At 53.3% G+C, this 13735-nt stretch overlaps 1 pseudogene; it reads left to right on the top strand.

Annotated features, from left to right (window-relative positions):
• Window positions 1-5838: 5838 nt before the first annotated feature.
• On the top strand, window positions 5839-6730 carry LOC144581842 (interferon regulatory factor 1 pseudogene; annotated as a pseudogene).
• Window positions 6731-13735: the final 7005 nt, after the last annotated feature.

Consider the following 13735-nt stretch of genomic DNA (forward strand, 5'->3'; position numbering starts at 1 on the left):
AATATATGTTTAATTAACAAATGAAGAATAACGGAAAATGAATTTTAAGGGGCAGATAGATGTGTTTACAATGACATTTTCTGGAAGGCTACACTAGAAACTATAATCTATAGTGAGTAGAAATAGGATGTTGGGTCCCTTTTCTTTTGACTTTAAACCCCCTCCTTTTTTAGAAATTTCAGCATTCACTTATAATCACTCGAAAAGTTGCTTTGCATACAACACCTTGTATCGTTAGGAAATGACTTGAGGACTTAAAGGGCAAAGGACTTTCTGAGTGCACCGTCTGCCTGAAAGGTCAGTCCTCGGTGCCCCAGGCTGGGCTGCCGTGGCAGGAGCCACTTCAGTGGGGTTCCAGCCTGCAGCTACTCCCGATGTAAGGGGCCTGCTCTGGACTGCAGGCTACTCTCCCAGCAACCCAGCCACCCTCTCCTGGAGCCTGCCTTGGCTCCCCATGGCCTTTATGGTAAGGCCTTCCACAACCTGGCTCCCACCTCCCTGTCCAACGTCATCCACCCACCATATCTCCCAGCCCCCATGGAGCACTGCCAGCAGTGAGCATGCAGTGAGCTCTGGAACCCACAACCCCTTCCACATCCTCAGGCATCCACTATGACCTGTTTCCAGCACATCTTCCAGAAATATCCTACTGACATGGAAGCACCTGCAGGTGAGTGCATATGTATTCTGATAAAAGGATGCATTCTTGTTTCATTTTAGAGCTCATTTTGGTTTAGGATTTTGAAGAAAACTCTGTAAACAAACAAGACCTGGAATTGGTTACGTGCTCTCTCAAACAACACCGCTAATCTTCAAAACACTCTTCTGTCTACTCAGGACCGAGCACTTTCTCTCCCACCTGAAAGCAGAGGTCTTGAGATGAGTTGAGATGCTCATCTGTGCTAGAAAGGCATCACACCTGGCAAGGGAATTTACAGGTGGGAAAAAGAGTCGCAGGACCCAGCCCTGTCCACACAAAGCCTATGTGTCTTTTTCAGCTAATTTTATGTTCAGAGAAGGCTAGATCATCCAAGTCTCCTCCCTGCCCACCTGAAACCCTTTCTGTCCTCAGGGGGATGAACACAATGACCTGTACTCTGGGACATACAGGCAGTTCTTCAGCCCCCTGCGCAAGAAGAAGGAGCAGCTCAGTACCTCAGCACCTCACAGGTAAACAGCCTGGGCGAGGCTGCTCGGCGGCTAACACTAGCCTTGACTCCACCTGCACCAGGGGTCACCAACGGGCAGCCCACATGATGCCTCTTGTTATTAAGATGCAATTTTAAAACAGGCTCTAGTCAAGCCCACTCACTACCAGGTGAGTGTTCGGGACAGGGTAGGTCTTCCACTATATTTTTTTTCCTCTTAGGTCACCAGGCCTGCCTGCTCTGTGCCACCTGGGACCTCAGATCCTCCTGGAGCCCTCACTCAGTTTATTCCGTCTCTACCGGCTCCTTAACTATCCCAGAGCACCCCAGGCCCATGCCAACCTCAGGCCCAGATGCCGCACTCTCTGCCTGCAGCGCTCTGTGCCCATGTGGCCACAGGGCTCTTGCAACCTCCCTTCATCCAGCTCTTTGCTTACCTGTCTCCTGCCCAGGGACGCCCCCTGGTCACCAGTGCCAATGTCCAGCCCTGCCCATTTCTCTTCACCATCACTGTATCGCCACCTCGCAGCCCATTCCGCTTGCTCAGTCCTGGTGTTATTGCCTGTCCCCCACTGGAAGCGATGGCCCTCTAGTTCAGCAATTGTTTTGCCTGTTTTGTCCACTGTGGTCACCTGGGCCTAGAACCACACCTGGCACTCCCGGGAGCTGCTCAATACATATTCAGTGAATGGACGAATGAATGAATGTGTTCATCAAAGACCCAGCAAATTCCTTCCAGGGACAGAGCCAGGTGCTAGGGACACAGGAAGAAGAAGGTAGAGTTCCATGCTGACAAAACTAAGGGCCAAACATGTGGATGAATATGAACATCCTGGCATTAAAACGTCTTGAATTCAAGTGAAATGAAACCCACTGGACACAGAGAGGCCCCACCACAATGGCATCGGTGTAAAATCCAGAGAAAGATCCTCTAAGGGTGAAAACAGCCTTGGTAGGTGCTGGACTAAGGGGTGACATTGAGTTTCTTCTTCCCACCTATCCTTTAGGGATGTGAAAACAGAACTAGGTCTCACGTAGGCCCCTGTCAGCACCCTGACTGCTGAGTCACGCGGGTCAGTTACGCAGCCACTCTGTGCTTCCCCGGCCTCCTCTGTAAAATAAGGATGGCATTGCCTGGCTGGCAGGGCTCTCCTGAGAATACACAATGCCTCACACAGGGCCCAGAGCAGCTGAGAGGTCACCGCCTCCAGGAAGACTTCCCTGATCTACACGTGGGGTTGGGCCTTCCCAGGGCTCCTAAGGCTTGCACGCATACGCGTCACTTTGTAATGATCATCCCCGTCACTGTCCCACAACACACATTACACACAACACAACACAACACAAACACATGCACTCTACAAACACACACACACTGCATATAACACACACTATACACATTACAGACACAACACATAACCCTTGGCCAGGTACAGTGGCTCACGCCTGTAATCCCAGCACTATGAAAGGCTGAGGCTGGTGGATCATCTGAGGTCAGGAGTTTGAGACCAGCCTGACCAACATGGAGAAACTCTGTCTCTACTAAAAATACAAAATTAGCTGGGCGTGGTGGTGCATGCCTCTTATCCCAGCTGCTCGGGAGGCTGAGGCAGGAGAATCACTTGAACCCTGGAGGCAGAGTTTGTGGTGAGCCAAGATAGAGCCATTGCACTCTAGCCTGGGCAAGAAGAGCAAAATTCCGTCTCAAAAAAAGAAAATACCCCACATTTCACACTCATATACACACATACACTACCCATATACACTCCATACACTTCACACACATACAATACATACTACATACAACACCCTCATACCACACACATGCACACACGGAACTGGAGGGCTGTGTGAGGCTCCAGGCACATCCCTGACCCATAGCAGATACTGAATTTTTTTTTAGGCGGAGTTTTGCTCTGGTTGCCCAGGCTGGAGTGCAATGGCAATCTTGGCTCACTGCACTCTCTGACTCCCAGGTTCAAGCGATTCTCCTGCCTAAGCCTCCCAAGTAGCTGGAATTACAGGCATCCACCACTACACCTGGCTAATTTTTGGTATTTTTAGTAGAAATGGGGTTTTGGCATATTGGCCAGGCTGGTCTTGGACTCCAGAACTCAGGTGATCCACCCGCCTCGGCCTCCCAAAGTGCTGGGATTAGAGGCGTGAGCCACCACACCCGGCCGATAGTGAATATTTGCTGAAGGGATATGCAGGAGGCTTGTGCTACATCTGGTGTTTGAAATGAACTGTTCTTGGTAATGTCTTGTTTAGAGTGATTAATGGCACTGAAGACAGAAAGTGCATCTCATCACTGCTCTGGAGCAAAACGTGTGTGCTTGGATGCATAGAGTCATTCTGTGTAAATTACCCACCAGAGAGAATTCAGGTGTATTTCAAAATCTATAAAAGAATGTGCTGGGGGACCATGAAAAGTTGTCGATGCATGTGGCCATGAACCAATGTAACTCTCCGGGGGCCTTTGCGATTATGTAAAAGGAAACAGACACGGGCGAACCTCGTTTCATCTTCCTGCCAAACACCTACAATTTTACAGTAGCGGTCGGGCTCTTGAGAGCTGTCCGATTTCTGCTTTTTTTGGTGGATCTTGCTGGAAAGCTGTGTTTGTCGCAGCTGCAGTCTCTGAGGCTGGGCACTGATTGGGTAGGGGGTGTTAACCTTGCATTCTTTGGGGTTCAGGTCTCAAATGGCTCTTGTAGCCCTGGGATCTGGGGAGCGAGAGCAGGCCTCAGCTGTCTCCACCAAGGAAGAATTTTCCCTGCTCTTCCACAAAACGAGGGTGCTGAGAAGATGGAGGCAGGAGGTCCAGTGCTCTCTTCAGCAGGGTTGTTGAGATGTCATTCCCATGCCATAGTGCTCACCGGCTGAGTCTATACTACTCCGTGGTTTCTAGTATATTCCCAGATATGTGCAGCCACCACTGTAGTGAACTTTAGAACATCTCTGTCACCCCAAAGAGCAACCCTGTTTCCACTGGCGTCACTCCCCCTGCTCCCCAGCCCCAGCCCAGCAGCCTAGGACAAGCTTTCTGCCTCTGCAGGAGGTCCCCAAGGTTCAGGACTTGAGGTCTCCTTTCTGAGGGGAGTCCAGCAGGCATCTCCACCTTGGGGACAGCTCAGTAGACAGTGCTGTGTCACCGCCAAGGGCCTGAATCCCTGCTCTGCCACCCACTACTTTTTTTAAATTATTATTATTTACCTCTTTTTTATTATACTTTAATTTCTGGGATACATGTGCAGAACGTGCATGTTTGTTAAACTACCTCTTTTACCTTGGGCAAATTCTTCACCCATTGCCTTAGTTCCCCCAGGTGAAAATGGGGATCATCATGCTGACCTCAACGGCTGCTGTAGGATTCGATGTTACTCTGTCATAGTCTCTAACTGTGCGGCACGTTCTGGGTGCCCATGGTTACGACGATGAGCTTTGAAGAGGAACCTCTATTTGTTTTTATTTTCTACAAACACTAAGTGGAACAAGACAGAAAAGTGTCTAGAGGAATAACAACTGTAAAAGTTACAATCAGATGAAGATTGTAACCTATGCTTTTCAGTGAGACAGAGTACTAAGCACTTCACACAAATAACCTTTCTTAATTCTCATAAAAGTCCTACGAGGCAGGTACCAGCATCACCTCCTTCTAAAGCCAGGGGCTTGGGGAGGGAAGCGCTCAGGTGGCCTGTCTATCTCCTGCTCAGCTGGTGAGGGGGAGGGGGGCACCTGGAGGTGCTTAGGAAGCAAAGGGTGGATACCATGTGGTCCACTTAAAATGATGCTCTACCAACCCCGTATGCCAGGATATTTCTTACGTGTCCTTATAAAATACGTAGTGGTTGGTCCCTTGGTGTTTCTGGTGCGTGGGAATCTGTGCGATGAGCCTTCTTGTGTTGCTCGTTTCACTCAATGCTCTGTTTCATCCACACTGCCACGTGAACTCCGGCCTCTTCATGTGGGCCCATTCTCTTCCTAGCAGGCCCCAGTTTGCCCCAGCTCCGCACACCTGTAGCTAAGGGTGTGAGGAACATCCTCACACGTGCCCTTTTATGAAACTGTGTGGTGGGTTCTCTGGGAAATGGGGTTACCTGGTCTTGAACTCCTGGCCTCAAGTGATCCACCTGCCCTGGCCTCCCAGAGGGCTGGGATTACAGGCATGAGCCACCACATCTGGCCAGAATTAGTAGGATTTTAACAAGTGGGGACAGTGTGGGTGGGGCCATTATTCCCCTTTCTGGGGAGGAAGAGAGATCCTGGCGATGGCTGTAGATCTCAGGTGCTCTGCAGTGCATGGCTGTATTTATTTACGTAGTTACTTACTTGCTTATTTATTCACCTATTTATTTACTTATGTGTTATTTACATATTTACTTTCAATTTGCTGACATATGTATTTACTTATATATGCATTTCTGTACTTATTCCCTTTCTTATTTACACTTTCACTTGTTGCTCATCCATTCGTGACATCTCAGTGTCACTCCAGGCCGAGGCCAGGGCGTGAACCTCTCGTGTTCCTTTTAGAACCAGCAGCAGAGGCTGGAGGTGGAGCTGGCAGGACTGAAGACTTATGGGGAGTGGGGGGATCCTGGAGAAGGAGTTGGAGCCCCTCAGCATGGTGTTGATACTGTCCCACTTCAGCCTGCAAGTGATGGACATGGGTGAGCCGGGCCACGGAGGGTGCTGCTCACTGCCCCCTCTGCTCTCCCTTCTCCCCTCTCCCCTGCCGAATGCTCCTTCCGGTCCTCACTAGGCCATACAGCCAAGGCCCTGGGACACTCCTGTCTGTCCATTGACTTATTCATGCATGCTTCACCCTTTGATTCACTCAGCTTCTAAGTCCAGCCGAGATGCTGAGAGCAAGGCCAAGAGGAAGTCCTGTGGGGATTCCAGTCCTGATACCTTCTCTGGTGGACTCAGCAGCTCCACTCTGCCTGATGACCACAGCAGCTACACAGCTCCGGGCTACGTGCAGGACTTGGAGGTGGAGTGGGCCCTGACTGCAGCACTGTTGCAGTGTGCAGTCAGCAGCACCCTCTGCCTGGCACAGCCCAGTGGAAGCTGTGTGGGACAGCACCAGTGATCTGTACAACTTCCAGGTGTCCCCCATGCCCTCTACCTCTGAAGCTGCCACAGATGAGAATGAGAAAGGGAAATTACCTGAGGACGTTGTGAAGCTCTTGGAGCAGTCAGCGTGGCAAGGGACAAACGTGGATGGGAAGGGGTACCTACTCAATGAACCTGGAGCCCAGCCCACCTCTGTCTGGAGGCTCTAGCTGGAAGGAGGAGCCAGAAGTTGACAGCCCAGGTGGGGATATTGGGCTGAGTCAACAGCACAACTTCACAGATCTGAAGAACATGGGTACCACCTGGCTGGACAGCCTGCTGACCCCAGTCTGGTTGCCCTCTATCCAGGCCATTCCCTGTGCACTGTAGGGGACCCCTGGGCCCCTCTTATTAGGCAAGCAGGACCTGGCATCATGGTGGATATGGTACAGAGAAGCTGGACTTCTGTGGGCCCCCAACAGCCAAGTGTGACCACACTGCCAAGTGAGGATGGGGCCTCCCTCCTTTGGGAGGCCAGTGTCTGGGTTTGTCTTGTGGGGTAAAGCTGGCCCTGCCTCCCGGGTAGATGAGGTTCTGACACTGGTGTGTCAGGTCAGGGACTTGGACAGGAGTCAGTGTCTGGCTTTTTCCTCTGAGCCCAGCTGCCTGGAACGGGTCTCACTGTCGCTGGCTAGACCCTAGGGGAATAGACCAGCGACCCCACAAAAGCATAGCACCAATCCCAGGGCTGGCTCTGCACTAAGAGACAATTGCACTAAGCAAATCTTCCCAAAGAACCACCCCTTTTCAGCTGAGCCCTCGGGACTGTTTCAAGGCCAGCGAAATGTGAAGGAAAGAGGAGCCCTCCGGGGCGGTGCTCCCTCGGCCTGAGACGAGCTCTGCCCTCTCCCTGCTTTGGCTGAGGGGCTTGGGAAAAGACTTGACACTTTATCTTGCGGACCTTGCCACGTTTCTGATCAGAGGTGTATACTAACATCTCTCCCAAGCTCGTGGCCTTTGCATTTATTTATACAGCGCCCTGCTCGGTGCCCACACGCCCTCAAGCCCCAGCAGCTCTCAGCAGGCCCAGGGAGAGAAGTGTGAGAGCCTTGGGATGACTTAAAACGGGAAATGTCATCTAACCATTAAGTCACATATGAACACATAAAGACGTGTGTAAATATGTATGTCTTCTTGTAAAAAGTAAATTGTTAAAAAAAACAATATTCCTGTGTGCCAGTGCAGCCCAGCTATGCTGGGCGCTGGAGGATGGGGAGACAGACAGTGACTCTGGTCATAACCCAGCCCCATGGGTGCCAGGCCCTGAGCTGGGCACCGGGCAGAGGAATGCAGAGATAAAGGAGCCCCTGGTAAGGAGCCTGTGGGGGGGCGGGGCTGGGGACTCTGCCTCCATGGACAAGGTGCTGTGGGCACCCAGGTGGGAGGCAATGAGTTATGTAGCAGGGTGGCTCAGAGAAGGGCCAGACAGAGGCCAGAGCCTTCCAGCAGGGCCCATGGGGACAGTTACAAACTCCTTCATCAAAGGGGACACTGGCCCACAGGCGGGAAACCCTGTGCGTGCAAAGGGAGGGAGGTTGGAAACGCAGAGGGAGGGAGGGAGAAGAGCAGTAGATGGCGGGTCCTTGTGCAGGACTGGAGGACACACTCTTTTCTTTAAAGAAAAACTCATGAATGCCGTTTCATCATAAAACATTCAGAGGCCACCCTTTGGACGGTCAGAACCTGCGGCCCTCCCCCTGTCCCTCCCCCTGCCGCTCCCCTGCCCCCCTTCCCCTGCCCCCCTGCCCCTCCCCCTGCCGCTCCCCCTGCCGCTCCCCCTGCCCCTCCCCCTGCCGCTCCCCCTGCCCCTCCCCCTGCCCCTCCCCCTGCCCCTCCCCCTGCCCCTCCCCCTGCCCCTCCCCCTGCCCCTCCCCCTGCCCCTCCCGAGAAGCTTTCACTGTTAACATCTTCATGCGCATCTTCTCTATTTAGGGACAAATGGGTTGATAGTGGAATAGTTGAAAACTGGAACTTCTCAGGACACCACCAGCAGGCTCTGTCCTTGGAGCAGGGTCCCTGGGGGTCACCTGCTTGGCCAAGGTTCAACACCTTAGATGGTGGATAGTCCAGGGCACATTTGCCAAACAGACCTGGTGTGGCCTCACTGGTGCGTTGCTGGCCAGCCATTGGCACCATACAGACACTAGCAGAGGGGCTCACTGTCAGCAGCGTGGTTCCTGTTTCCTGCCCATGGGAGGGCACTGTTCATATTGTTCTAGGTGTGCTGTTCTGTGCCTGACTGAGCACTGCTTCCCGTCTACGCATAGTCCCCTTTGTTGTCACCTCTGTACCATGTGATGCAGCCAACCCGAGCACCCTGTCTCTGTTGATGGACACGGTGGTGGGGACGGCCCAGGGTTACACCAGTACACGGCTGGGCACAGGCTGGGGCACTCCTGCTCACAAACAGTGAAGGTCAGGCCCCTGGCATGAGAGGGTTGGGTGGGTCCCGCTGCTGCAGAAGCTTGGAGAGACCCTTCCCCACCTGCCCCTCCCATTCCCCCGACCTTGAGTGACCTCATTGGCCTTGGAGTGATTTCCATGTGAAATTTTACACATACATAGTGTAGGATTGGGCGAAAGCGGCCAGGTTCAACGGCTACTAAGGAAGAAGGAAGAAGCAGACTCGGGTCTCATCGGATGCAGGAAGCAGGTAGGAGGCGCGCTCTTTAGTGTTAATAAACCCACCAGCCCGTGTTCTTTCTCCCTTGACACTCAGATGCAATTCCTGTAGTCATGACACTGGCCACTCTGGGAAGCAGCTGCAGAATGCCGCAGGCTGTTGGGAGGTGGGGGGCTGGCTAACGTCAGGCACATTCACGTGAGCGTCCTCCCAGGGAGGGAGTGATGGAAGGTGCTGGAGCTGGTACCCGGGCAGTGTGATGAGAAAGGAACCTGGCTTTCAGAAAACAAAGTCACAAATGCATCCAGCTTCAAGTAATGTCCAGAAAGCAGTTTTGCCAGGTTCAGCTCCTTCCTGGCTCTGCCACTCTCCATACTTCCTGTGGTTCCCACTCCAGTCCACTCACTCAGTTCATTCCTTCCAGAAGACATCTTCTGAGCACCTACTGTATGCCAAGCCCTGGGCTTGGTGCTGGGAGTCCAGAAATTAGAGATGTTTTATGACATCACCGGGCTCTGAGTCTCAGAAGCGTGGCACGGGGTAGTGAATCAGGGGTACTGGTGTGATCATGAGCTTCAGTCATGTACAGCAGGGGTACCAGGGGAGCCAAGGTAGTGAGCAGGGCTTCTGCCTTCAAGACCCAGTCCCAGGGCAGAGTGAGCCTCCGAGTTCTTTCCCAGGCCCAGTAGGTCTCCAGGAGGGTTTAAGAGGAGAGTGAGTGAATTAAGATCAAGTGAGGTTGTTGCTCCCCTGGCTTTGTCCTGGCAGTAACTCTTCCTCTCCCTTCCCAACTCTGCAGCGTAAGCCGTGCCTTACCCCAGGACCAGCCTTCAGGACCCCTCCAGGCTCTCAAGAGCGGCTTCCACGGCAGCTAAGGAAGGACGGAATGTCCCGGGGCTTTGCAGATGGACAGTCAGATGGCTTTGCTGACAGAGAACAAAATAAATTGTGTATGAGTGTGTTCCAGTGTGTTCGTGAGTGTGCATGTGTGTGCATGCGTGGATATGTGTGTGTGAGCACACAATTGGCTCAGTGTGTGTCTGTGTCTGGGGCTCAGCAGAGCGTCTGTCCTGTAAGTATTCCTACTGTGGACTGTAACCCCGGCAGCTTTGATCTGGGAAGATTTGGATAACATGCCTCCATCTTTCCACACCTGACATCCCTTAGAGAGACATGCACACACCTACTCTCACGGTGAGCACAGGCGCCAAGCAGCGGCGGGGACCAGACTGCTTCTGGTCTTGGCCTCTGGGGCCCTGATTTTGAGCCCACTGCTACCTCCTGTGGGCCATCGAGGTGACCTGTGTCACACTCGGTTTTCTCCATTGAATTATAAGGAAAATAATCACTACTTGTCAGCCTCAAAGGGTGGGGTGAAGATGGATTAAGACAATCAACTTGTCCAAGTTTGGGTCACCAATAAAACCAACCCTGAGATCAGGATTTGTCTGCAAATGAGTTATTTGGGAGTAAGGGAAGAGAAACTGGGAAGGGAAGACAGCCTTGTGAGTGAGGGGGAGTTATCCCAGCCACTGGAGCTACACTCCGGGAAAGCCTGAAGCCAGCCTGAAGCCAGCGCAGCGCGTGCATCTGAGAGTCACCACGCGATGGCGAGAGAGCCGGCTGTTTGTGCCGCAGCTCCCTCCAGTCTGCAGGAGGACCCTTCCAGGAGGACTTCCGGCCTGCCGCGCCAGTGGCAAGTGCGCACAGAGACCAGCAGAGCCGGTGGGCGGTGAGTGCGCTGTTGCCCCTGGGAGGCTGTGCCCTGGGTGCTCGGGTGCGGGGGTCGCCAGCGCGCACCCCGCAGTGGGAGTGGGGGTTCCTGCGCAGCGCGGGAGGAGTTGCCAGGACCGGAGCTGTCCGCTGCAGAGCCCTGGCCACGGTGGCCTCGGCGCACAACGAAAGCGCAGGGACTGCGCAATCGGGGGGCGCTCGCTCTCCGTGCAGCCCCCTGCCCCGGGTGCGCGGCCGCTGTGCCTGCAGCCATCACACCGCGAGGCCGCGCGACCAGGGCGTCGCCCCTGCTCTCCAGGCAGGACGAGAGCTTCCAGAAAGTCCCCGGGCGCCCCCGGCGCATCCCTGGGGCCAGGCGCGCGGCTGCAAGGCAGGCTGGGAGGTGTAGTTTTCGCTGAAGACGGGGCTGCCCCTAGCGAAAGCAGGGTGGGTTTCGGAAGCAAGAACCCAGCGTGGACGCGGCGTCTGCCGGAGGAAAGCAGCTCGTCCTGGACCCCCGAGGGCCGCCTCGCAGAGGAGCCCCAGCGCCCTTCTCCCAGCCGGGCGGATGACAGCTCCCAGCGCCTCGGAGGCCTGCTCCGTGCGGGGCGTCCCGCGTACACCTGTGCATTTCCTGCACACGGCCCCCTGGCGGGGCAGGTCTCGTCCAGCCCTTTATAGATGGGGAGAGAGCCCTTGCTGGAGGTGCGGTCAGCAAAGGCGCGGGCTTCATTTCCATCCGGACTGTCTGCTCTCCGCTCTGGCCGCGGGGCCTGCAGGGCTGTCGGCCCCATTCGCTGGAGGAAGGGCGCCCTTTTCTTTCTAGACCATTCTCTCCCTCCGGGCAGCTACCCCGCCCCTGCCGGCTCTGCCCTCCCACTCTACCTTCTCCCTGAGGTATGGGGCGTTCTCCCTCCTTACCCTCTGGGCTGGGAGCTCCTCCAGAGCCCGGCCCCAGGTGCTGGCCCGGCCAACCTTGATGAGTGATTAACACTCAGATTCTCCAAATCAGATTATAAATAGGATTGACAGATAAAGCAGATAAAAATACAGACACCAGCTAAATCTCAATTTCAGATAAACAACTTTCAGTGTACGTGTTAGGTAGTCAGACAGGAGCAGGGTAGGAGAGCCCTCCTTTCCCCTCCCCCACGCAGCCAGTCCTGGGAAAGGCGGCCTCCCAATCCGTGGAAACACCTGAAGCTGGTGATCAGCAGCAGCTTTCGGATTAGCTCGCAGGCGTCAGGAGAGAGGGCTCAAGCATGCACACTAAGAGGCAAAATGGTGGACTTCAGCTCGTCAGTAACCTTCTAGGAACACTGCACTGGTAAGGGGCGAACACCTCAAGAGAGCGTGCCTAGACTCCAATAAGCACACTGCAATGCAGCCCCTCCCAAGTGCTAGCAGGCTGCTGTGCATACAGACAGCCCACCCCAGGGAAGGATCAGGGGAGAAGGGACACAACGCCACAGAAGCACGCCGACATATGAAACCCAAAGTCAAAGCTGGAACTGCATCTCTCAAGTCGCCCATTTGCTTGGCCCTCTTCCAAGTGTATTTTACTTCCTTTCCTTCCTGCTCTAAAACTTTTTAATAAACTTTCATGTTAGCACGAAAACCTGCCTCAGTCTCTCTGTCTTATGCCCCTAGGTTAAATTATTTCTTCTGAGGATGCAAAGAATTGAGGCTGCTGCAGACCCACATGGATTCACCACTGATAATATAAGTATATCCCTTGCAATATTTGGAATATACTTATATAAAAGTTCTATGCTGTTTATCTGAAATTCAACTCTGACTGGTTGTATTAGTCTGGGTTCTCTAGAGGTACAGAAGTAATAGGATAGATCTATACGTATGTGGGGAGTTTATTAAGTATTAACTCACACAGTCACAAGGTCCCACAACAGGCTGACCGCAAGCTGAGGAGCAAGGAGTGCCCGTCTGAGTCCCAAAACTGAAGAACGTGGAGTCTGATATTCAAAGGGAAAAAGCATCCAGCATGGGAGAAAGATGCAGGCTGGGAGGCTAAGCCAGTCTCTCCCTTCACATTTTTCTGCCTGCTTTAACTTCTAGCCTCGCTGGCAGCTGATTAGACGGTGCCCACCCGGATTAAGGGTGGGTCTGCCTTTCCCAGCCACTGACTCAAATGTTAATCTCCTTCGACAACACCCTCCCAGACACACCCAGGATCAATACTTTGTATCCTTCCATTCAATCAAGTTGACACTCAGTATTAACCCTAAATTTTATCTGGCAACCCTAACACTGATCATGTAGCTCGTGTGGCTCAGCTCCTTCCTGTCATTACAGGAAAGACAGGTGTCCAGAGGGGGAAAGGGGTCCTCCCAGACACAGCAAATTGGCAGTAGCTATTCCCAGGCATGTGGAACTGAGACAAGGCTTTTCCACAAAATAACACAAAAGAGGTAGTGTCCAAGTGAGGAGGGGGCAGTGCCACGGTCCTGGAGGAGTGGTGGGTGTCTCAGGCAGCCCACGGCAGGATTTACCTGAAGATGGGGGGAAGGGTTGCTTCTGGCCTTGGTGCTACCTCCAGAAGCCTGCAGGACCTGAAGCCCACCCCTTCGTCTTCTTTTCCCCACCTGCCACAAGCGAGTCAGAATAGCTGGGGAAAGTCTAATACTTCCAGGCTCAGTGTCAGCAGACACAGCCAATCCCCACACTCAGTCTTATCTCCTCCTTAGCTCAGGTGGAGCACTCGCTCCTGAGCACCAGGTTTCTGATCTGTAAAATGGGGTATCAACACCTGGTGAGGTACCGGGAGGGTGAAAGCAGAGGCATTTTGTTACAGTGCCCGGCTCCATGCTTGTGCCCTGCAAGGGCCCTAGCCCTAGTTATTTACGTTGTTATTGACAGTTGCTCTGCCAGGATCAGTTCTGGGAGATGCAGTGATAAGAACACCAGATGAACAGCCTGGTGTGTGCCATGCCTGTGCTATTGTCTCATGTGATCCCCATGGCTCAGCCTTATTGCTAAAGTGATTCTGTTCACAGTGCACTGTGAGGTTCAGGTTTGGCCTTGGTTTTCACATCTGGCCAGCAAGTGCCCCAGCTATGATGCCCACACATCTCCACCAAATGAGTCAGCACTTATAGAACCCAGGGCTACCATT

The sequence above is a fragment of the Callithrix jacchus genome, chromosome 3, assembly GCF_049354715.1.
Source record: "Callithrix jacchus isolate 240 chromosome 3, calJac240_pri, whole genome shotgun sequence".
NCBI classification, from domain to species: domain Eukaryota; kingdom Metazoa; phylum Chordata; class Mammalia; order Primates; family Cebidae; genus Callithrix; species Callithrix jacchus.